At 37.7% G+C, this 25,741-nt stretch overlaps 1 protein-coding gene across 1 annotated transcript in view; it reads right to left on the minus strand.

Annotated features, from left to right (window-relative positions):
- The window catches only part of KLHL29 (kelch like family member 29), a 423,334-nt gene that overhangs the window by 128,456 nt on the left and 269,137 nt on the right, over positions 1-25,741 (minus strand). The window lies entirely within an intron of this gene.

Here is a 25,741-nt window from a genome sequence, read left to right on the forward strand (position 1 = left end):
ATGATATTAAAATTACAAGAGGAAGATACTGTATTAATGGACAATATAGGCATACAAAAAGTATTTTATCATTACTACTCTAATTTGTATAAAGGACATGATATTCCATTGGAGAAAATAGATGAGTATCTAAAAAAACAAAATTTACTGAGGATTACAGAAGAACAAAGACAAATGATGAATGGACCAATAACAATAAGGGAAGTTTTGGAAGCAATTAAAAAGAGTAAACCAGGAAAGGTATCTGGGCATGATGGACTATCAAGTTTGTATTATAAATGCTTTGAGGATGAACTTTTACAACCCTTACAAAATACGATGAATTCTATTTTACAGGGTGAAAAAATGCCAGAAACCTGGAAAGAGGCCAATATAACATTCATACCTAAAGAGGGGCAAGACTTGACCTTAGTAAGGAATTACAGACCAATATCATTGTTGAATAATGACTATAAGCTATTTACAATGATTTCAACTGAAAGACTGAAAATAATTCTGTGAGAATTTATTCATGAGGATCAATGTGGGTTTTTACCTAAAAGACAGCTGAAAGACAATGTTAGAACTGTATTGGATAGTTTGGAATATTTGGAACAACATTCCAAGCTTTTTAGACACAGAGAAGGTTTTTGACAATTTGAACTGGAGTTTTAGATGCAGAGAAGTCTTCTGACAATTTGAACTGGACTTTAAGGTTTTGGAAGATAAGAATTTTGGAGAGAACTTTACAAAATGGGTGAAATTGATTCATACTTCACTGACGGCATGGATTATTGTTATTGGAGATCTAACTAAACTATGTGAGATACAAAAGGGAACAAGGCAAGATTGCCCACTATCTCTTTTGTTTATTTTAGTTCTTGAAATATTGAATCGAGCTATAAGACAAGACGAGAGGATTGTGGGTGTAAAGATTAAAAAAGAATCATATAAGTTAAGAGCTTTTGGGTTTTGGCTTTGGCAGACCCCTTAAAGGGAATTGAATTTTTTTATCATGTTTTGTTTTATTTCATTTTAATGCATTTTTATTTGTATTTGTACAAATTTGTATTTTATTTGTAATTCTGGTCTGTGACTAATAAAATATTGATTGATTGATTTAATTCCGTGATTAAGATGTTTTATCTAGAATGTTATTTTTGTTTCAGACAATACCTGCTTTGAAAACCGATGTACCATTTAAACAATGGCAGAAAGATATATCTAAATTTGTATGGCAAGGGAAAAAACCACGAATTAAATATAAGGCACTACAAGATGAGAAGGAAGAAGGAGGATTGGGTTTACCAGATTTGAAACTATATCTTGCTGCCTGTTGTTTAGTTTGGATGAAAGAGTGACTGTTGTTAAGAAATAGAAGGTTACTGGATTTAGAAGATCACAATCTGAGATTTGGATGGCATGGGTATTTATGGTATGATAAAAGCTAAGGTGAATGTAGATTTTAAAAATCATTATATCAGATGGGATATTCTTAGAGTATGGAATAAATATAAATTTAGGTTTTGCCTGAAAACACCTTTGTAGCTTTCTGTGCAAGAAGCATTTTATAGTTGAGAAATGATAAGTAAACATAAATGGTTAACCTACCATGATGTATTAGAAGTTTCTCAAGGGGATTGTAAAATGAAATCAAGAGAAGAATTGATAACAGAAGGATATTCTTGTCAATAGTTTTCTTATGTACAATTAACAGGAAGATTTAAAGTGGATAAAAGATTTTATGGTTTTGAATGAAGTACGACTGAGTGTCCTAATGATGAACACGCTATTGCTAAAATGTATAAACTTTTGCTGAAATACGAGAAAGAAGAACAAGTGAAAAAATGTATGATAAAATGGGCTAGTTATAATATACAAATGGATCAATGGAAAAATATGTGGTTGAAAGGACTGAAATTTATATTATGTTCTAGCCTTAAAGACAATTTTTATAAAACGATGTATCGTTGGTATTTGTCACCAGAGAAATTGTCTAGAATGTATAAAGGTACCTTGAATCTTTGCTGGGAATGTGAACAACATGAAGGGATATTTTACCATGTTTGGTGGACATGTAAAAAAGCCAAAAATTTTTGGATACAAATACATACATTAATTCAGAAAATTTTAAAGGTTAAAGTACAACTGAAACCAGGAACTTTTCTTTTGGGACTAATGGACAGGCAATTAGAAAAAGTCATGGAACCTTGTTTTTATATACTGTATGATAACTGCAGTGAAGCTATTATATGTTCAAAAGTGGAAAGGTTCAACACTACCTACAACAGAGGATTGGCTGGTGAAGATGATGGAACTTGCAGAGATGGCTAAATTAACTTCTTTGATTAGAGAACATTTATGGCTGACTGGAAACCCCTTATAGACTTTTTGCAAGAAACGGAAAAAATGCAGTTTTGATTTGTAGCTTTGATGATTAGAAAAAAAACTGGACAATAGAAAAAATGAGCTTTTTTTATATAGAGTAAGAATTAATTTTGTAATTGTACTTATATTTGCTACAAAAGAAATTGGAAGCTTCTTCTTTTTCTTTTTGTTCTCTCCTCCTGTACTTTTTCTTTCTTCTTTCTTTTCTTTCTTTGCTTCTTTTACCCTTTATCAGTTTGTGTTAGTTTTTATGTTCTTTATAAAACTTTTAATAAAATTTACATATATAAAAAGGAAATCCCTATGGGACAAAAATACTGTATACAATGCCACTGTGGGCTACTTTGTTTCATTTTTTGTTATAATTTTTATTGAAGAAATTTGTACTTTAACAAAATAAAAACCGTAAGAGAAAATAAAGATAATAAAGAAAAACAGTAAACAGTGAAAAAAGAAAAAAGAAGGAAGGAAGGAAGGAAGGAAGGAAGGAAGGAAGGAAGGAAGGAAGGGAAGGAAGGAAGGAAGGAAGGAAAGGAAAGGAAAGGAAAGGAAAGGAAAGGAAAGGAAAGGAAAGGAAGGAAGGAAGGAAGGAAGGAAGGAAGGAAGGAAGGAAGGAAGGAAGGAAGGAAGGAAGGAAGGAAGGAAGGAAGGAAGGAAGGAGAAAGATTATAAAGAAGCAGCTTATTGACAGTGGTTACAGATACATTTATATTTTGTCCTTTCTCTCTGATGTTACATCATAATTTCCTTCTTTCCATAAGCTACCCTTTCTAATCTTCAAACCCATAAATCACAAGTTCATTTTTCTCTTTTTTCAGCAAAAAGTCCATAAGGGGTTTCCAGTCATTAATAAATGTAATTGTTGATCTTTCTCTAATCAAACAAATTAATTTAGTTCTGCTGCTAGTTCTGTCATTTTCACCAACCAATCCCCTGTTGTGGGTATTTCAGAGTCTTTCCATTTTTGTGCATATAATAGTATCACAGCAGTAATCATATATAAAAATAAACTTCTATGGTTCTTTTCCAATTGACTGTCCACTAATCCCAGCAAGAAAAATTCTGGTTTCAGCTGAATGTTGATCTTTAAAATTCTTTGTACTATTATATGTATTTGAACCCAAAAAATTCTGGCTTGTTTGCAAGTTCAATAGGCATGACAAAATGACCCTTCATGTTGTCCATATTCCCAGCATAAATTTGAAGTACCCTTATACATTCTAGACAATTCTTCTGCAGTCATATTATATTTGTAGTAAGAATAAACCACCTCTTTAAATTTCTAAGTTAATATTAGTGCCTGTGCAAGTTAAACCAAATTTTATCTACGCTCACTTCAGAAGACAAGATAGAAAATTAGACTGTGAGCAAACATAAGACAATATGCTTTAAACCCAGTAATGGAGAAGGTATTCCAAAAATGAAAAGAAATCAAGTGGCTTGCTGCAGCAATTACATTAAAAGATGAGCCTGTCAACAATGGCAGTAGCCTACATACAATACTGCTAACTCTATGTAAAAGAATAAAATTATTGTGCCATAACTCAGAGATCTTGTTTAAAAAATAGTACAGGACTTTCAGTCTTAACTAATGCATTTATAGACAAGTTGGAAGTGTATAAAGCAACTTTCTCTAAGGTTCAGTGTATATAATTCACTAGATATTATAAATCAGCTTTCAAAGTGAAAAACATACACAAATGTGCAATATGCATGTTAATAAGAAGAGCAACAGGGTTAAAACCCAGTGTGTTTGTCTAGAGCTGAGGCAATTAGAGGCATCCACGGCTGAAGAATCTTCTGTTTTCAGGTATTGGAACTGATAGTTTCTATGACACACACTGGTATTCTTTAATTGTAATTTTTTAACCTTTGGTTCTCCTGAAGGACAGATGCCATAACATCTTGGAATGTACTTGTCCTTGTGAAACAAGTGATGCTGAACCAGTAAATCATGCACTTGTATATTATTCCTATTACAGGTAGTCCTCGCTTAGCGACTGCCTTGTACAGTGATCACCGTTCGCAGTTACAACGGTGATGAAAACGTAACTTTATGATCAATCCTCCATTTATGACCTTGTCAAGCAAAGAAAAGCTGATGTAAGATAGAAGCATGGTCATGGTTTCACTTAGTGACTGCTTTGCTTAAAACTGGTTTGCTGGTCACAATTGTGGTTGCTAAATGAGGATTATCTGTATAGAGCTATACATCTCATCTACATTGTTGTTGTTTGTTTAGTTGTTAAGTCGTGTCCGACTCTTCGTGACCCCATGAACCATATTGCGCCAGGCCTTCCTGTCCTTCACTGCCTCCCTGAGTTTGCTCAGTTTCATGCTCATTGCTTCAGTGATGCTATCTAACCATCTCATCCTCTGCCGTCCTCTTCTCCTTTTGCCTTCAATCTTTCCCAGCATCAGGGTCTTCTCCAAAGAGATCTCTCTTCGCATTAGGTGACCCAAGTATCTGAGCTTGAGCTTCATTATCGATCCTTCCAATGAGCAATCAGGGTTGATTTCCTTTAAGATTGACTGGTTTGACCTCCTAGCAGTCCAGGGGACTCTCAAGAGTCTTCTCCAGCACCACAGTTCAAAGGCATCAATTCTTCGGCACTCAGCCTTCTTTATGGTCCAGCTCTCACAGCCATACATTACTACTGGAAAAACCATAGCTTTGACTATGCGGATCTTTGTCGGCAAGGTGACGTCTCTGCTTTTTAATATGCTATCTAGGCTTGCCATAGCTTTCCTCCCAAGGAGCAAGCGTCTTTTAATTTCATGGCTGCAGTCTCCGTCTGCGGTGATCTTGGAGCCCAAATAAATGAAGTCTGTTACTGCTTCCATTTCTACCCCTTCTATTTGCCAGGAACTGATGGGTCCAGATGCCATGGTCTTAGTTTTTTTAATGTTGAGTTTCAAGCCAGCTTTCGCACTCTCCTCTTTCACCCTCATCAAGAGGCTCTTTCGTTCTTCTTCACTTTCTGCCATTAGGGTGGTATCGTCCGCATATCTGAGGTTGTTGATGATTCTCCCTGCAATCTTAATTCCGGCTTGTGATTCTTCCAGCCTGGCATTTCTCATGATGTACTCTGCATATAGGTTAAATAAGCAGAGTGACAGTATACAGCCTTGTCGTACACCTTTCCCTATTTTGAACCAATCGGTTGTTCCATGACCGGTTCTAACTGTTGCTTCTTGGCCCGCATACAGATTTCTCAGGAGACAGGTAAGGTGGTCTGGTACTCCCATCTCTTTAAGAATTTGCCACAGTTTGTTGTGATCCACACAATCAAAGGCTTTTGCATAGTCAATGAAGCAGAAGTAGATATTTTTCTGGAACTCTCGTGCTTTCTCCATGATCCAGCGAATGTTGGCGATTTGATCTCTAGTTCCTCTGCCTCTTCGAAACCCAGCTTGTACATCCAGTAGTTCTCGGTTCATGTATTGCTGAAGCCTAGCTTGTAGGATTTTGAGCATAACCTTGCTAGCATGTGAAATGAGTGCAATTGTGCGATAGTTTGAGCATTCTTTGGCATTGCCCTTCTTTGGAATTGGAATATAAACTGACCTTTTCCAATCCCGTGGCCACTGTTGCGTTTTCCAAACTTGCTGGCATACTGAGTGCAGCACTTTAACACCATCGTCTTTTAGTATTTTAAATAACTCAGCTGGAATATTGTCATCTCCACTAGCTTTGTTGTTAGCAATGCTTCCTAAGGCCCACTTGACTTCACTCTCTAGGATGTCTGGCTCAAGGTCAGTGATCACACCAGCGTGGACATCAGGGACATTAAGATCTTTCTTGTATAGTTCTTCTGTGTATTCTTGCCACCTCTTCTTAATCACTTCTGCTTCTGTTAGGTCCCTGCCTTTTTTGTCCTTTATCATGCCCATCTTTGCACTAAACGTTCCTTTCATATCTCCAATTTTCTTGTAGAGATCTCTAGTCTTCCCCATTCTATTGTTTTCCTCGATTTCTTTGCATTGTTCATTTAAGAAGGCCTTCTTATCTCTCCTTGCTATTCTCTGGAAATCTGCATTCAGTTGCTTATATCTTTCCCTTTCACCCTTGCTTTTCGCATTCCTTCTTTCCACAGCTATTTGTAAAGCCTCATCAGACAGCCATTTTGCTTTCTTGCATTTCTTTTTCTTTGGGATGGTTTTAGTTGCTGCCTCCTGTATAATGTTATGGACCTCCATCCATAGTTCTTCAGGCACTCTGTCTACCAAATCTAATTCTCTGAATCTATTCATCACCTTCACTGTGTACTCACAAGGAATATGATCTAAGTCATACCTGAGTGGTCTAGTAGTTTTCCCTACATTCTTCAATTTAAGCCTAAATTTTGCAGTAAGAAGCTCATGATCTGAGCCACAGTCAGCTCCTGGTCTTGTTTTTGCTGTCTGTATAGAGCTTCTCCATCTTTGGCTGCAAAGTATATAATCAATCTGGTTTCGGTATTGACCATCTGGTGATGTCCATGTGTAGAGTCGTCTCTTGTGTTGTTGGAAAAGAGTGTTTGCTATGACTAGCTTGTTCTCTTGACAGAACTCTATTAGCCTTTGCCCTGCTTCATTTTGTACTCCAAGGCCAAACTTGCCTGTTATTCCGATTACTCCTTGACTTCCTACTTTAGCATTCCAATCCCCTATGATGAAAAGGACATCTTTTTTTGGTGCTAGTTCTAGAAGGTGTTGTAGGTCTTCATAGAAGCAGTCAACTTCAGCTTCTTCAGCCTCAGTGGTTGGGGCATAGACTTGGATGACTGTGATATTGAATGGTTTGCCTTGGATACACACTGAGATCATTCTGTCATTTTTGAGGTTGTACCCCATTACTGCCTTTTCCACTCTCTTATTGACTATGAGTGCAACTCCATTTCTTCTAAGGGTTTCTTGCCCACAGTAGTAGATATAATGGTCACCCGAATTAAATTCACCCATTCCCGTCCATTTCAGTTCGCTGATTCCCAAGATGTCGATGTTCAATCTTGTCATCTCATGTTTGACCACATCCAGCTTGCCTTGGTTCATAGATCTTACATTCCAGGTACCTATACAATATTGTTCTTTACAGCATCGGACCTTCTTTTCGCTTCCAGATACATCCACAGCTGAACGTCCTTTCGGCTTTGGCCCAGCCGCTTCACTCTTTCTGGAGCTACTTGGAATTGCCCTCCGCTCTTCCCCAGTAGCATATTGGACACCTTCTGACTGGAGGGGCTCATCTTCCGGCGTCATATCTTTTAGCCTTTTAACATTGTCCATGGGGTTTTCTTGGCAAGGATACTGGAGTGGGTTGCCATTTCCTTCTCCAGTGGACCACATTTTGTCAGAACTCTCTGTCATGACCTGTCCATCTTAGGTGGCCCTGCATAGCTGTATAGCTCATGGCTTCACTGAGTTACGCAAGCTCCTTCGCCGCGACAAGGCAGTGATCCATGAAGGGGCTCATCTACATTACACCTATTTTAATTAAAATTTCATGTAGGTTAGATTAAGTTTACATATCTTTCTTTCACTGAATCAGTACTCAGTTATTTCTCAGGAAGTGGAGATGTTGTGTGCAACTGGTATCACTGCATGCAAAAATTAATCAAAGTTATTTATCTTTCTAAACAATGAGAACTCTACATCTGAAAGGGTCCTTTCATTTCCACTGCTTCCATAGTTCCACATAGATGTAGACAACATAATGTAATTTGCATCTCATCCTGAACATCTTAAATGCCTCATGCTTAGGTATGTGGATTTGTAGTATGCCTTGATTTGTATAATTTGTATAACAATTTGCTTATAGATGAATTATCTTCCAGTTCAAACATTAGCTTTTAAAAGTTGCAACGAACGTAGAAATCTTTTGTTACGCATACTTTATTTCAGTATTAAAATCCTAGACCAATCAATACGCTAAAATAGAAAAATGAATGTAGCTGGGATATACATGGAATTTACTCCCCAGTAAGACTGTATTTTCAGTTTCTTTCTTCGCCATAATAAAGAATTGCTTGTTCTAACAATTTGCTGTAATATATAAATCTGAAGGACTGTCAATGTCATACTATGAGTACATATATACCCAGAAATTAATAACAATTAATGGTATATGTATATCACAAACACAAATAGGGACACTAAATGATTCCCTTTCAGTAGTACCTGAACACTGTTTTTAATCAATTTATTCACTCATCTACTGTACTTGAATACATTTGAATTCTTTCCTACTAATGGCAAAGAGACATTTCCATAGAAATTATCTGTAAAACATATTTCCCCTGCTTAATTCCTATAGAGTCAAACTTCTCATCATTTAAGCTTTGCTGACCTTATCACAAACAAGAACAAAAAAAATACAAAAAAAAATCACAGCATGAAATATTTTCAAAGATCCAAAGAAGAGAACATTGTTTTATTCTGTTTAGTTTACCAAAATTTTAATCAGACTTGGCAATGTCTATTGCATTTCTACATAAAATTAGCCACTTTCTTTGCAGTCACTCAATGTTGTATTCAATCCACTTTCATTCATCACCTATTGATTCTTGTCCCAATCTCTTCTTATTTTATCAGACTTCTTAAATATCCCACTCTCACTGCACTCAACTTAATCTGATGATTCTCCTGATCTCAATTCCATATAACAAACTACATACAGACTACACATTACAGACATAAAAACCTCTAATATATATTGTCAACCCTTGAGAGAAATCTTGACAAACATGTTTTTACTACAGTATATCTTAGAAGAAGATACAATATTTAAAAGTTCCTGCCGTGACAAATACTGACACAGAGTTGACAGAAATCTCTATAAAAACACTAACAAGAGCCTCAGATTGACCCATATATTATAAAATTCCCTATAACTCCTCATTTTGCAGCATCTTTTCAGAGGATTCTGAACAACACCATGACCTTATACCTAAATTAGAGGAATTTGGTAACATTGTGGAAAATGTACATTGGAATTCCTGTTTACAGAAAATACATTTGGAGCAGAATATTTTAAGAGGAAGCACAAATAAAATCTAGCCTGACCTAGCTTATTGTTTACTTTTTTCTTTTTCTTTTCAATTTAATAACTCCAGTGTATCTCATAGTCTCAACACATGTGGACAGAGCCAGGTGAGAAGGCAGAGTTCTTAATCTTTCCTGGTTTTAATTCTTACCTGGGGAACATGATACCCTTTACATACTGTAATTCTGTTAAATAAAAGATAAAGCAATCCACTCATTCAAGAATAGAGCCTCTCTTGAAACCAATGTTAAGAATCAACTATGTTGAGATTTAAACCTTAATTAGGGATTGGGAATAAATAAACTGTCAATTTCCTTTATAGGAAGATAAATCAAGCATAATACACTGATGTCTACCTCTAAAATGCCTGTATCAACATATGTAATTGCTCAGATTTTGCTTATGTGAAAACTAAAATTAAGCAACTTAGTAAAGTCTGCAAATGAGAACATTCTTCCTCTGAAATCCAGGACATGACATTTGTCTTAGGATAGTGATCATCTACAAAGCACATAACAGGGACTTTGAGATCCATTCTTGACATTCCTGTAGCATTCTCAGGTTAAGAGAGAAATTTCTGGTAGTAGCAAAGCAGGCAACACATTTCAAAAAAAATGTGGGCTAGCTGTGACCTTTACTTTTCATCTATCACCTAGTTCTGTTTCTTGCCTATATTTTCTCCATTCTGTCTAATTGATTCTCAGCTCAGACAGCTTTGGAATTAATTAAAATTGCAGGACATCATCAGCATAACTAGCTTGACTGGTTAAGACAGCGTGAATGACCTTGGCTCTACCTGAAAGGGAATTGAGGGAGTGAGAGCAGAACACAACAGCCAGTTGCCTTTGCAGGCTGAACTGGAAGCTAAAGCACAACTGTCCAGCTGCCTATCAGTGACTGCAGTGTGTCACTCTCCAGCACAACACAAGAATGAAGCACGCAAGCATTCAGTGAGACGACTGCTTCTCAGCTTTTCATATTAGTGTTGATCTGATCGTTTCTCTATTATGTCTCTGTACTGTAACATTTTAATCTTTCTATTTGATATCATTCAAGAGTATCAGACCAGAGAATAATTCTGGAAAGACAAAATAAAGGATAATATATAGAAGCTAAGATGGAAGTATGAAGGTTCAGGATGTGTTGGGACCACAACTTCCAGAATTCCCAGCTGTCATGGCCAAAGTGAAGGTTGGTATGTTAGGAGAGACATAAAAGTACGCTGAATATAGTGGGAATGGGTTATGCAAGGTGTGAGTGGTAAAATAAGAAGAGTTAGAGTCAAGAATGATGAATGATGAATGATGAATGAAAGTGGATTGACTGCAAAACTGCTCAGTATGGAAAAAATATGTTGAGGTGGTTTGGTCATATGGAGACAATGGATGAGGATCAAATTGCAAAACATGTATGTGCGTGGATTGAGAGGAAGAGAAATAGTAGGAAAAATCTTGGATAGAGTTAACGGAATTCTCAGAAAAGAACAAGAGATTACAAGTTTAAAAATAAAAAGGAAATGCATGAATTGATGAAAACAAATATGGTTTGCAAGAAGAAAAAAATATCAGAAGGTATAATAAATGGTGTTGTCGGAAACTAGATTTAGTTAGATTTCCTTTTTGTTCTCTTATCTCCTGCTGTTAAATTTCTTATGCCTATTACTTCTTACTCTTTTTTCTGCACTTTGTACAATACTGCTTACTCCAAAAAAGAATAACTATGTAAGTATCTATATAATGAAAAAATTTTTAGTTCCCAAATCTCTTTGTACATATAACCACACATGGAGTTTAAGGCAAGGAAGTAATTGTAGTTTTTCAGAGCTTTCCACAATTCAGTTTTTTGAGAAGAAGGCCAAGTTGCATTTCTCAGCTGTTTATTTGAGATGCACCTTCCACTGTGTCTTAGATTTCCTTTGATACTATTAAGTGGTAATGTGAGAATGTATGATAAAGATGTCACTGAAATGCTATGCCGTTCTGCATCTGCCAAGGACAGTTTCAACCCATGAGTTATTGGACAACATAATGGCTTCATTAGTGTGCACTTCAGAGCCCTTAATACATCCATTAGTGACAAGTTCTGGAGTAGCCACGGTATTATATGTCATTTCTTACTGAAGAATGCTTAAACCAATGGCCTCCAAAATATACAAAACTGTCAGTTAAATGCCCTCATGACCCTATGATGGGATAAAATAAAACAATTGGTAGAACACAAAAATACTTCAGAAGTTCCTAACTCTGGAAATTTTAAAACCTCCCTACTCTGCTGCCTTATTATAGACATGACAAGCTTTCAGCTAAACAAAATAATTACTACCCTTGACCCTCTCTTCTATAGGAAATCATAGAGATGCCCTCACACACCTCATTACCATGTCTAAATTCTGTTGTTGCAGTACAGAAAAAGAAGCTGATATTCTTTTCAAACTGGACATTTATTTACATATTTCTACACCATCTGTTCTTGCTCCTTTGATATCCATTTTCATGCAGAACTCTCCAAACTGAATATGTTTGTCTTTAGTTAAGTTAAAAGTTTCTGTTGTTCAGAATTCAAAAGGCTACATCTGTTCATTCACAGGAATTTCTTGTTGTTTGCTTCCCACCCTCTACTGCTGCCCTCTATGTGTTGTGGTTCAGAGAGTTCCCCAATTAAGTGGAGAAGCTTGGGGAATGTACATTGGGGAGGAAAAATCCGTTCTGCTGGTAGGAGAGAACTTGTAAAGAAACAATCACCACCGGATACAATCCAGGGATACTTAAATACATGTTATTAATTGATAAGTAGCTATCATGACAACTTTAAAAGACACATGCAAACACTTGGGAACAGTGTTACATGTTTCTGTTGACTAGGAGGAAATCTTGATTATAAAAAAATTAATTACTTTCGTTTTTTCCCCCCCAAAGTTCAATTTGGAATATGATGACCCTATCTTGTAAATATAGAGGCGTTGGATCAACTCCACCCAGTATTACTGAGATATTCAAGCAGACTTATCACTTGAGATAATGCAAAGAGAGCTAATTTCAGTCAGAGAACTTCTCTATTTGTATTTTCTACATTGTCCTGTGTTGTCTTGCGCCCTGTATCTGCAAAATCTGCGAAAGCTAAAGATGATAGCCAGCGTGGATAATACTTACCCACCTGTAAAGGATATTTTATTGTGTCAAAAAGTGGTTTTAAAGTAATTATCATGATCCTGTACAAAATATACATGAAGGCCTCTACCAGGCTTAACTGAACCTTCACTCTACCAGCCTGCAAACATTAAGATTGGGGATTTAATTTAGAGTTCCATAAAGTTACAGTCTTCATCTTTTTTGAAGTTGCTCAGAGCTGAAGGAGCTGAAAGCTGTGGCATAGCTAAGGAGCAAAATAATTTCCCCCTGGATTTGAGAAGCTCAGATATGACTGGTGCTATGAGATATTCATGATTTTTCTACATGTTTGTCAAAGCATGCAATATTTTTATTCATACAGAAAAATAAATGCTAGCAGTAGTTTATAATATATTTATATATAAATATAAATATAATATATTTATTTCCCCAATTATCCTAATTTTCTTGCAAGAAGAACTCCATTAGCTTTATAATATTTGTTAACTGTTAAAATATAAACATATCAAATGATTGTAACAAGTGAGGGAAAGATGGCTGGTCCGAGTCTATATAATAATTATATTCCTAAAAATGTTTATTTAGTTGTTTCAACTGAAACACGTGGCATCAAGCCCAAATTTTGGTGAGCATTTTGTTAAAGTAACAGCCAACTAGAACTGTTCTTTTAATCAAAATCACTATGTGCGAAAGAAAAAAAAAAGTTGTATGATGAATAGCGGACTTGCGAAATCTTGCATCTCTCAGGGCCTTCTTTACTGGTGCACCAGGTTGGATGCCCTCCCCAATACTTTTTGATTTAATGCATAAATAAAACATGTTTTATTTTAAAATGTTCAACATTTAAGATGTGCCTCTTTTATTCTGCTCTTACTTTTATTGTATTTTAATAGCTCTAAATGTACTTTAATTGTTTTTTTTATTGCAAATTGCTTTGGAAGGCCTTTTTATATGCCAAACAAGGGCACATACATCTCTGAAAAGAAGGCAGCAGCTCCGTGGAGATGGTTTTCAAGTTTCTCAGCTGCAGCAAAAGTATTTTCCTTCGCTTAGTAGGATGCTTTCATCCCACATCCCATCCCATAATATGACCAGGAATTCCAAAGCAGGCATTTGAAAAAGCACGCCTATAACAACAAACTGTCTCTTGCAATATGCAGAGAGGGCACAAACTGACTGAGTGGTCACATTAGGCCAAGCCATGGTTTGTTTAGCTGTGATTTACTGAATAACCAAGAACTGGCTGGATTCACGCAACATACTAGGTGTAACTCAAGTAGCCCACACTGTAGTTTGTTGCAACATATCCATCCAGCTATTGAGAGTTAGTTTACTATGGCTGGTAAATGATAGGGTGTCTCAAGATCTTCTGCCCCACAGATGTTTCTCAACATGCAGATCAATATGAAGAATGTTCTTTGAAAGTAGAACTTAAGTTCTTAAGTACTTAAGTACTGCTGCTGTAATGAAAAAAGAAAAAAAAGGAGCACATTACTGCTTTCAGGCTACATCAATGTACTGAACACACATTAAAACACACACACACACACACACACACACACATCCAAATACAAAACCTAGCCGTTCTCATGTTAACAGGAAGTTATTTCTAATATGATGTAGGGTGAAAGTTGCATCTCACAGATGCATTGCTTTCATTATTTCCAAATCAGAAATGATATTAATTATATCATCTGTCTTCATTATAAAAGCCAAACAAAACTTCATAGAGAACTGCCATTTAGTCAATTAACAGGTAATGACCCATAATACAAAGAAGATTGAAATTGGGAATTACATTCATGTTTGTCTGGTTCCCGGGCTCCCCTCAATTTTGTTCCTCCAGTGAGTGGGAAGAACAGTCTCTTCACTAATTCTTTTCCACTAATGGCTTCTCGCAAGCCTTGGGAGTTCGTCCAAAAGCCAGGATAACTCAAATGAGAACAAAATTGACTTTTAAAAAGATCATTCAAGCCAGTGATGTAAACAGCTTTCTAAATCAATCTGCCACACTGGCAAGAATTAAGTTGGCAGTAGAACAAAAACTGCACATGGAAAGGTTTGGCATTTTGAACTGCATGAATATACCATGTATGATGCCCACGCGGATAGCACCATACTCATTTACATGCTTAGACTCTGCATACTCAATTTAGGTTTATTCTCCTATGACAGTGAAAGTAACACCAAATATCTTGTACTGAAATCTGATCTTCATGCAAGCTGTTTTCTCACTAATCCTGGAGCAATTAAAATAAATTACTTCAATGAACAGGACCAGAGCCAAAGACATATTTAAAGTAACTCCAAATCTCCATGGAAAAATTGCTAGACATCATTCATTCACGCTCCTCCCTCAGTCACAGACTCAGAGAACTAACTCCTATGGAGACAAACACTTGTGTGTGCACACGTGAACACATAGCACATGCACAAGCTTTCAATGGAGACCTGAACAAAGTTGTAAAGCATTACTGCAGCCCTGTAATTTTTATGCAAAAACAGCTTCATCTCACACAGTTCTTTTAGTCTTCAGTAAATCAATATGTTTCTTCATCTCCTTTTATTTTAGAGTGCATTTAAAAGAAATCCTATGGATTTAAATGTGATTTCCTTCCAAGCAGCATCTTGACCATGTTTTGATGTTGAACCCATTTCACCACAATAGCTCCATTGACTCCTCATTAAAGACGAGACATTTAAAACAGAACAGCAGAGATGAAAGCTGCAGCAAGTGCATTTCTCCAGGTACACTTATAGACAGACAGTCTAAATATGCTTACAGCTGTGACGTTAGATATGTCTTTTTAAAAAAAAAAAAATTTCTAAGTTTCTGTGTGTCTGTTTTACCAGGATTGTAATAGTAACTCAAACTCATAATATAAAAATAGCTGTAATGTATTGGTGATTCACTTTTTATTAATGTTTGAAAAATTATAATTTCATAAAAATAACTAAGACCATCAAACAAATCAACCCAGAGTTCTCATTTGAGGCACAAAGGACCAGGCTCAAATTATCCTCCTCGGACACATTATGTGAAGACCCAGCTCTCTGAAGGCTGTAATGCTGGGAAAGGTGGAAGGAAAGAGAAGAAGAGGATGACCAGCAATAGGGTGGATGGACTCAGTTACAGTGGGGATTGGTGCACTGTTGGAAGACCTGAAGAACCAAGTTAGAAACAGATCGTCATGGAGAAAATCTATCTATGTGGTCACTAAGAGTCGACACAGACTTGATGGCACATAATCAATCAATCAATCAATCATCAATCAATCAAGTAAGTAAATACTCCCCAAAGCTATTAATTCACAATACCCATTTCATCTTACCACACATTGAGCAAATCCATTCTACTTCTCTTCTTTTCTTAAAATTTTCTTTGAAGGCATAAAACATATGCTTCTAAGAATAATTTTGTTTTACAAAATAAATCTATTGCAGATGCACCTGTGAAATATTAAAATACATTATTTTTCTGAAGTAATATAGCTAAAAGGCTTCATTAATTTATTTATATAGATGGATTTCTGTGCTTATTTCAAAGGCTTGGGCTGAAGAAAAAATGAGGTAAATGTTTGTTTTGGTTTTGTTTTCTTTTGATAAAACTTCAAAATGTCTTTATCTCTTAAAAGGCATTTTCTTTACCACTTCACCACTGTAAAAGTAAATTAGACAAACTTTTGATGGAGAAGGCCAAGAGTTTACACCTTGCTTTACACAGTATAATAAAAAAGAAAATAATGATTGTGTACAGAGGACTAAAGTGGTCTTCTGTGAAGAGTCTCAAGGTTGCACCTATATAATTATACATTGGTTGGTTTGAGGGAAAGTGCTATAAACCTCAGCAATACACAAATGCAAATAGTATTTACTATTAGATCAACTGTAAGAGCATATGTGAGATACAGATCTAGTATTTCCACTCTATCAGCTGTGGCACTCTCAGATGTTGCTGAACTATTGCTCCTAGCATTCTTCATCATGCTGACTTTGGGCTGCTGGGAACTGTAATTCAGCAACAGCTGAAAAACTAGAGGTTCCTAATCTCTATTTGATATGAGTGTCTCAACTTTGGTTTTGGGAATTCTTGCTGCCGATCTTTCCAACTCTTATTATGCTTCCTCAAGCCACCATTTTAAAGACATGTAGTATACTTTAAAGTGTTGCTTCCCATTTATAAATCCCCTTGCTGAAAGTTCCAATGTACCTCTCAGCAGTTTGATACCCTCAAACATGGAATCCTTCTGGGATGCCTGGCAGAAAAAGGGTTGGAAGATTCTGTTCTAAGATGCTTCCCCAATCCTTCCTCAGAGATTGGTTACAAAAGGTGATGCTGGCAGGCTCATGTTCAGCCCCATGGTATTAGAGTACAGCACTCCTCAGAGTCTGATCTTGTCCCCCATGTTACTTAAAATCTACCTGAAACCACTGGGCAAGCTCATCAGGAGATATAGAATCTGTTGCCATAAATACATGGATGAAGTGTTGCTCTATTTATCTTTTTCACCTGCTACTATTAGGGAAGGTACTGATGGCAGTAGAGGGCCTGATGAGGACTAATAAATTAAGGCTTAAATCTGAACAAGATAGAAATGCTCCTCATCAGGAATAGACTAACTTTGGAAGGCAATTCCAACGTTTTTTGGTGGGATGAAGGGATAATGCTCCCCCTCACCAAAGGAAGCTTGTAGTCTGAGGGTACTTTGGAGGTTCAGATGGTGGCTGTAGCCAAAAATGCCCTTCCCAGCTTAAACTCTGTGTCAAATGCATTAATTCCAAATGAGCTCAGACCTAGCTATGGTGATCCTTAGCTTTGTTGTCCTTATCCTGAATTACTGCAAGGTGCTTTACTTGGGGCCATCTTAGAAGGGACTCAAAACCTGCAGCTGGTTCCAGAATGCAGCAGTGAGAATGTTAGCACAGCTTGTAAGCAGGATTGTCTTCTCCTTGTTTTCAGCAAAATTAAAAAAAAAAAATTAATTCATTTTGCACCAACTGCAACTTCTGAGTGGTTTTCAAAGGCAGCCCCATGTAGAATCTCCTGCCATAATCCAGTTGTGTGGTGATAATGACCATTGCAAAGTCCTCCTGCTCCAAGTGGCATTGTAACTGGCACACCAGTCAAAGGTTGCACTGCCCATGGCTTCTCCCTGCCCATCCAGTAGTAGCTCTGAATCCAGGAGCCCCCAAGTCCCAGACTTGCTCCTTCAAAGTGGTATCTCTTCAGAGTTAACATTGGAGCTGGCAGTGAACAAACAGAACCTCCATTTAAAGGAATGCTACTAAGAAAAAAAAATTATAAATATATGTAGAATTTACAAATCTGGTGATTTCAGAGAAATGCAGGCAAAAGATCTATACTTCTGTTGACACTAATATGGGTTATGTAAGTGCAGTATTTTTCTAACAAGATGATCAAGGATCAACAAATATAGAACTAGATTAGATCACGAATAGCAAGACAGCATAAATTGTTTGATTATAGATGGAAGAAATTAGCTTCATGGCTACCATCGTTCTCATATATGATGTGTCTTCTGTAATTACTGTATTTTGAAAAGCAACAGCAGTTGTAGTGTATTTCTTTTCCTTCCCAAGAAGGATAAAAAACTTCAATTTAATTACTGAAGAGGAACAATATTATCTTTCTTCCTTTTAAAAAATGTATCCTCCCAAGACTAATTATAAATCACAAGAGGATGGCCAACTGTAAACAACTTTTTTTTAAAAAATCCTAGTGTTGCATTTGATGTATCAAATTATTTCCTCTTTCTACGTAAGGATATTTCTGAGATGTGACCTGAAACATAATCCTGCTTGTATGAGTGACTCCTGATTATGGAGGAGAGAACAGGCAAAAGGACTAAGCAATAGGCACTCTTGGAAGATCTGAAGGACCAGATTGGGACAGATCCTCCTGGGGAAATCTACTTGGTTGCTAAGAATCAACACCAACTTGATGGCACATAATCAATCACTAAACAATAGACAAAGAAGTTGTTGCAAGAGGAGATCATGGCAGAATCATAACTGAAGTGCAGGATAAGTAGCTAAAAATGTGCAAGTAACCATGCTCACAAGAATGCTTATGATGCAAAAAGCAACACAAAGCATACACATGCACACCCAATACCCTCTCAAAGGACACTGAAGGACTACAGGAACAAGAGCTTGGCATGTTGTCTTTTACACTCATCTGAGTCAGTTCATTTTGATATAAACCAATTATTCCGCAGCCTATACTGATTATGTGCCATCAAGTTGTTTTTGGTTCCTAGCAACCACATAGATAGGTTTTCTTCATGATGAGCTATCCCTAACCTATTCTTTCAAGTTTCCCAATGGTACATTCATCGGCACTGTAACTGAGTCTATCCACCTTGCAGCTGGTTGTCCTTGTCTTCTCTTTCCTTTCACCTTTCCCAGCATTAGAGCCTTTTCCAGAGAACTGGGTCTTTGCATAATGTGTCCAAAGTAGGACAATTTGAGCATGGCGATTTGTGCTTTGAGTGAGAACTCTGGGTTGATTTGTTCAGTGATCCATTGGCTTGTTTTCTTGGCTGTCCATGTGTCAGGCCCAGCCCACGAACAACAGTGAAACAGTCCAGTTCAGTCCAGTCCCTTTATTAGCTTGCACCTTATAAACAGAATCTTGCCAAACTAAATCTATACCACAGCGACTGGTGAATATACCCTGGGAGATTCTAGGGAGTGGCTATCCTGAACCTCTTTTGCTTCCCATGCTCCTCCTGCAGACTCAGCTGCCTCTTACCTCCCCCTCTCTCCTGGAATGCACCCCCTCCTTCCCGATAGCCTTGATCTCCCACATCATTCCCCTCCTCGTAGATACATTCCATCACAGCATGGTATTATCAGGAGTCCTCTCCAACACCAAAGTTCAAAGGTGTCAATGCTCTTTCTCTCCTGCTTCTTTAAAGTCCAACTTTTGCTTCCATAGAATGTCACAGGGAATGCCATGGCTTGCACTATTCTGATCTTTGTAGGTATAGAGACATCATGGCATTTTCCAAGGCCTTCATGGCTGCTTTACTGAGTGCTAGCCTGCGGCGTATTTTTTGACTGCTTGTTCCTTTCCACAGTCTATATACTCATTTTAAATTCATTAATTGATTGATGAAATATATAAAGTGCTCAATCACAAAGGACTCTAAGAGGTGTACAAAGGCAAAAAGTGACACAAGCCAAGGTAGATCAATTTCAAATTGAACTTGACCATAAAATTCTTTAGGAAATCTCCTCTTCTTCTGTATTAATGCTTGGAGCATAACTTGCTAATCATCATATGAATCATCACAATTAGAGACAACTGATTGATATCATTTGGTCCTTGATTGCACTGAAGCCAGTACTGTTCTTGCTATATCCTTCTTGACCATGAAAGCAACACAGTTCCTTCTCTATTTTTTCATGTCTTGAGTAGCAAACAGTATGATCTTCTGACTGAAAGTGTCTAATTCCAGTCCATTTCAGTTCAATGATGCCTAAGATATTAATGTGTATTCATTTCATTTCATCTTTCTATAGGCATAGAGCCCGATTATTTGAGGGACTGTCTCCAGTAATTTATGCCTGCCTGGTACAATCCAATACAGCAGGCATGCTCTCAGTCCCCTTGATTAAACAGTGTCTTTCAGGACCTAGGAAGTGCACCCTCTCTGTAATGGTGTGTGCCCTCTGGAATGAGGTCCCTCCAAGACCCATTCAGTTCCCACTCTAATGGTGTTCTGGGAGGCCTTGAAAACCTGGCTGTTTTTCCAGATATTGGGGTAAGATGGATGGGACTCCCTTGTTTGTGATGTTCTATATTTTGTTACGTATTGCCCTCTTGCAATTACTTAGTAGCTATTTCTGTAATTTGTTTTGGTCTAATTTATTGTATGTTGTTATGTTGCTTTTTATTTCCGTGAGCTGCTCAGAGTCGGCTGGAGTTGGGCCTCACTGAAACTGAATAAAATAAATAAATTAATACATTGTTCACTGTGTTGAGCTTTCTTGTGTTCATGCTTCTTACTTTCCACTTTCCCGCTGTACTTCTGTCTTTGCAGCCTCTGATTCTCTTTTCCTGCATGGCAACATCAGCAACTAGATGTCCCGAAGGCTTCAATCTAGCCACATCATAAACACCATTAGTACTCCAAAAGATCCTCAGCAATTCCACAGTAGCATGTTGAGTGCCATCCGGCCTGAGGGGCCCATCATCCAACACCATATCGTCATTATTTTATATTTTCTATCCATGTGATTTTTCTTGACAAAATACAGGAGAGGTTTACCAATGCCTTCTCCCGCACAGTATGAAATGATGTCTTTGCTGCTTTCATTAAAGTAATCATCTACCTCCAGGATCTTCTTATATTGCTTTTGCTGAATACAGGTGCCTGCTTGCTTTAGCTGGGCAACTGGAATGACCTTCACACCTTGGGTGACCCTGCTGGGATTATATACTCTTGGTAGGCATTCCCAGCATTCTTCATTCATCCTTGCCAGGAACGTCCCCTCCCCCCTGCCATGATGAGGCAGCACAGCAGGATATTGGGTGGGTGTGGGAAAAGAATAAAATAGAATACAATAAAAACCTAATACATAGTAACGGTCACGTATCTGGCACAAACCACTCCACAGCACTCAGATCCCAAAGGCATTTTGGAAAAGCCAAGTTTTTACAAGTTTCCAGAAGAGATGTGAGATTGGGAGCCACCTTCACTTCAGGGGGCAAGCTATTCTGAAGGAGAGAATATCCCAGAAAGAATGCCCACTTCTGAGTCCTTTCTTATCATACCACTTGATAGGTGAGAGTCTTCAGCAAATATTCTCTTTTTTGGGACTGGGATAGCAGATCTTTCTGGGATAGCTAGTCTTGTATATTTCTAGGTTTTAAGGCACATAGAGCTTTGTGGACAATAGCCAACACAGCTCCCACAGCAGCAGTGTTATACGGCAGTAGAGAGTTTGCCCAGTAAGCACATGGGCTTCTGCATTTTGCTTCAGTTGAAATTTCTGATTAGTCTTGAAGAGCATCCCATGTAAAGTGAATTACAGTACTCCAGGGGGGAGATAAGAGGTCAGCAGGGTCAGCAAGGTCTCCATCTTGCTTGGGTTGTCTGAGTGTTTTTCTATCCATCCACCCTGACAGCCTCCAGACATTGGGTCAGGATTATACCATACCCTTCATTAGGTTCAAAGAGGAACTACAGGTAGTTCTCAGTTAGCAACCACTCGTTCAGTGACTGTTTGAAGTTACAACGGCACTGAACAAGGAGACTTATGGCCAGTCCACAAAGTTGTGGCCATTTTAGTGTCTCTGTGGTCATGTGATCATGATTCAGGTGCTTGGCAACTGGCATGCAATTACAATGGTTGCAGGATCCCACGGTCATGTGATAGCCATTTGTGACCTTCACTGCTGGCTTCCGACAAGCAAAGTCAATGGGGAAGCTGGCAGGAGATTGCAAGGCCCAGTCATATCATGTTGCGCTTAACAGCTGTGCATGATTTGCTTAAAGACTTGCAACCAGAACTGCTGTTGTAAGTCAGGGCAGTCGCATGATTTTTCACTTTATGACTGCATTGCTTAGCGATGGAGTCCCCAATCCCAATTATGGTCATTAACTGAGGATTACCTGTATATAACTGGGTATCATCAGCAGATGGCCTCTTTCAGCAGCTTCGTACAGATGTTGAATAAGACATGGAAGAAGACTCAGCCTTGGGTTCTCCCATAATGGAGTGCCTCTTGCCCCCAGCAATTACTGACTGGACTTGCCCATCCAAGAATTAGTACAACCACTGTAACATGGTGCCTCCCAACCCTCACAGACAGCCCTGGAAGATACTGTGGTCAAGAGCTGCCAAGACATGGATGAGGATGGCTGTGCTCTCTCCATCCAAATTCTGCCACAAGACATCCACAAGGATGACGAACATAATTTCTGTTCCATGCCTGGGCCTTAATCCTGATTGCCATGGGTGCAAATAATCTTCTAGAGTTGTTTGTAAGTGACACTTTCTCTACAACCAGTAGAAATGGATCCAAAGAGAGGATAAACTGGCACCTCCTTCATGGCTTCTGGGTGCTCCTACTCCCTCCTCAAAGAGGTGCTGACTGTAATCTGTATGCAACATCCTGCTCCCTTCCTGGCTGCTTTAATTAGCCAAGACGGGCAAAGGTCAGGTCCACAAGTGATAGAGCTAAGAACCTTGTCTATTTCTTCTGGCTGCACAGGATCAAAAATCTCACAGGTAACATCGCAGGATGCTACCTCTGACATCTCATTGGATCCTGTCTATCCAGCTGCCAAAGTGAATGCAAGGAATTTGATCCACAAAAGGATCAGCCAGTTATTCACAACTTGCCCTCACTAGCTCTTCCAGCCTCTCTCTTCCAAGCAGGGAGAGCATCTCTAAATGATGGGGTTGGCTGACATTCCTCAGCTGCAATAAAGCAGGTAAGTAATTTTGCTTCGCTGCTATAAAGTTGGCTTCAATTTGAGCTCGTACTCATATCGAATCATGCACACTTCTTGTCCTCCGCCAACATTGCCCCAGGCATCTCTTTACCCTCTTGCTCACCCAGAATTCCTCAGAGGTTTGGCAGGAACAGAGAGGATGCTCAGGAGCAATCTTTAGTGCCCTCTTTGCCTCTTTATTCCAGAAGTCAACAAGGCATCCAACAGAACTGCTCTTTTGTTGGCAGTCTGTCAACTACTCACCATCAGAGTTTCAGTTATGTAAGATAATCCCCACCTCTGGGGATTTTATCACACACACACACATGTATGTGAAAAAAATATTAAAAAGAAAATACTGTGAACTAATGATGTATCAGGAACCTGTAATTCACCAGGTCAGAATGTGAATTTACCCAATTTGTTGTGCTGGGAGGTATGAGAAACCAAATACAGTTTTTCTGAAAAGTTTTTGGAATTTAAGATGGGAACCTGCACATAGAGGCTGGTTTACAGGTAACATGGGCACTAACGAACAACTTTTAATTGAAGAACCAAACTTAAATTCAGTCTTAGTTGCTCATCATACACACTGCATGTCCCCACATATGACCTTTACGGAAATAGGTAAGAAGCAAGGGCATTCTAATCTCTGACCCTGTCTGACCAAGCTCTGGAGAGTCACCTGTGTTCCTCTTTTTATGCCCTCTCTATAGATCTGCTATTTAAAAGAAATAGTTTACATGCATTAAACTTGTAAACATGTAAATTGGGTTTATCTGTCTCCCACAGTTCTTTCCTTCTGATTTATGCAAAAATATGAATTAGAATGAAACAAGAATTAGATAAATTCTTATTAAAAACAAACCAAGTAAACTCTGCCATCTGCACCATCTATATTCAACAGATAAAGCTATTCACACCATGGAGAGGACCTAGTATATCTGCCTATCATAGTGGTCTTCAGCCTGGGTGATACCACCTACCAGCTGTTTTATTGTTTGGTGAGCACTACAAAAATGAAGGAAATAATAACCATGCCCTTCCAGCTATATTTTTATTTTATTAAGTTTATAAAAAGTAACAATTTATGTAGGTGGGCAGTAAACCCAAATGTTAAAATACTGATTAACTAAGCACTGATCCAAAAATGATTGGAGACCACCAGCCTATCATATGGATGTTAAAGAGGAAAACAGCTGAAACCTATTGGATGGAACAATTGGAAACAAAAAGAAGTACAAATCAATATTCCTGCCCCTTTTCACCTTTCAGCATCCAAAACTTCTGCAACAGTTACTAGGTTTTCTTTCAAATCCACTGCCACCTGGATTTTCAGTTTGTTTGTTTGTTTGTGACATCTTTATATGTTCCAAGTATTAATTTATTTGATGTATTGGACAGATTCTCCACCCTTCTACACTAGTGAGCATTCAAGGCAGCCAATAAAATTCAAAGCAAAACATAAAAATGTTAAAAACACTGATAAAAGTTTACAATTACATGAGTTACAAAATTAGTTAGCAAAATATTTTCTAAGAAATCTGTATAAAAGATGAAATGATCCCATGAAGTGTTTTACTGAATGGTGGAGCTGCTCTAGAACAAAAGGGGTCTATAAACTTTTTCAGGCCAAGGCTGCATTTGATCTTTGGGTGGCTTCCCAGGAGCTATATTCCAAAAGCAGGTTGGACTAGGAAAAAGAATTGGACAGGATCAGGACAACTATATCTGTTGTAACTGATATTAAATCAAAATTGAGTTAAGCTGACTTTCCATATAGTTAATAATTTCCTATCCCATCACATTAAAATAGTGTCAACTTGTGTAGGATTATACCAAAATTTTTGTGAGAGGTCATGCACCTGAATCTAACAATAATAGTCTCTTTCAATTAATACTGTGGTATAACACCGAAACCAAGATTCACTACCAAAACTGAGTATATTGCAAAGCTTATTCTATTCATATTTATAATTTTCCTAGAGCCTTGAAGAAATGGAATTGGATCTTCAAGTTCCATAGAGCTTTCACACCATCAATACCTTTCCCGTGCAGTCAAGGCAACATTGTAAATTGCTCCATATGAATATATATTAAGGATTATTTTAAATATATTTATTAATATGGTATTTTAAATATGTTAATATTATAATATTTTAAAATATTAGGCTAAGGAACAAGAGAGCTGTCATTTATCATCTGTAATATAGAGCAAAAAACAAAAACCCATACAGATAGTCCTCATTTAGTGACCACAATGGGGACCAGCAACTGCATTGTTAAGTGACGTGGTTGCTAAGTGGCAAATCACATGACTGCAATGGGCTTATGACGTCCCTTTCCATTTGGTTGTTAAGCGAATAACTACGATCATTAAGTGAGACATCACATGACCACAACTTGCAATTTTACTTCTGTGTTCTTCATTAACTCTGCTTGTCGGAAGCTGGTTGGGAAGTACATGAATGGTAATCACATGACTGCAGGACACTGCAGCAGTTGTAAATATGTGCTGGTTGAGAAGTTCTTGAATGGTGATTGCGTGACCATGGGATGCTGCAACGTTTGTAAATTTGAGGATTGGCTGCAAAGCTTTTTTTTTAAACAATGATGTAACTTTGAAGAGTTACTAAATGAGGCAGTTGCTAAGCGAGGACTACCAGTACATCACTCAATTCAGATGGTTCTTGAAGAGGATTATATACATGCCCAAAAGTTCTTCCATAGAAACAACACATACACACAGTACA

Source organism: Python bivittatus, unplaced genomic scaffold (genome assembly GCF_059951505.1).
Source record: "Python bivittatus isolate LINGU-HERP-01145 unplaced genomic scaffold, Pbiv_v1 ctg000020_np1212, whole genome shotgun sequence".
In the NCBI taxonomy this organism is placed as follows: domain Eukaryota; kingdom Metazoa; phylum Chordata; class Lepidosauria; order Squamata; family Pythonidae; genus Python; species Python bivittatus.